Raw genomic sequence first — 565 nt, 5'->3', positions numbered from 1 at the left:
TCAACACTTAGAAGTTTTCTATGAAATATGCGGTATCATGAAAATGAATGGTGTACCTTCAGAAGCAGTGAGATTATTATTATTTGGGTTTTCTTTACGAGATAGAGCTAAACAATGGTTGAATTTTTTAACTCCAAATTGCATTACCACTTGGGAGCAATGTGAGCAACTATTCTTAGACAAGTTCTATCCTCCAAGCAAGACAGCTCATATGAGAAATCTTATTACAAGCTTCAGACAGTCAGATTTAGAATCCTTATTTGAAGCATGGGATAGATACAATAATATGCTCAGACAATGCCCATATCATGGATTAGAGAAGTGGTTAGTGTTGCACACATTTTATAACGGCATCAACTACCATACTAAAGTATCCCTAGATTCAGTTGTTGGAGGGGTACTTATGAATAAGAGTTTAGATGAGGCTGAAGATATCATTGAAAGTGTAGCACAGAATCATCATCAATGGGCAACTAAAAGAAGTGGAGGCAATTCTTATTCAAACCCAACAAAGGCGTCAGGTAAATTTGACGTAGATCACTATGATGTCTGTAAAATTGGATGC

General features: G+C 36.1%; 1 non-coding gene across 1 annotated transcript; it reads right to left on the bottom strand.

The window, feature by feature from the left end:
• Window positions 1-208: 208 nt before the first annotated feature.
• LOC122035507 lies at window positions 209-315 on the bottom strand. Its single transcript, XR_006127056.1, has one exon. It is a non-coding gene; the product is annotated as a small nucleolar RNA R71 (small nucleolar RNA).
• Window positions 316-565: the final 250 nt, after the last annotated feature.

This window comes from Zingiber officinale, chromosome 11B, assembly GCF_018446385.1.
Source record: "Zingiber officinale cultivar Zhangliang chromosome 11B, Zo_v1.1, whole genome shotgun sequence".
Classification (NCBI taxonomy): domain Eukaryota; kingdom Viridiplantae; phylum Streptophyta; class Magnoliopsida; order Zingiberales; family Zingiberaceae; genus Zingiber; species Zingiber officinale.
This window is presented reverse-complemented; position numbering and strand designations above follow the sequence as displayed.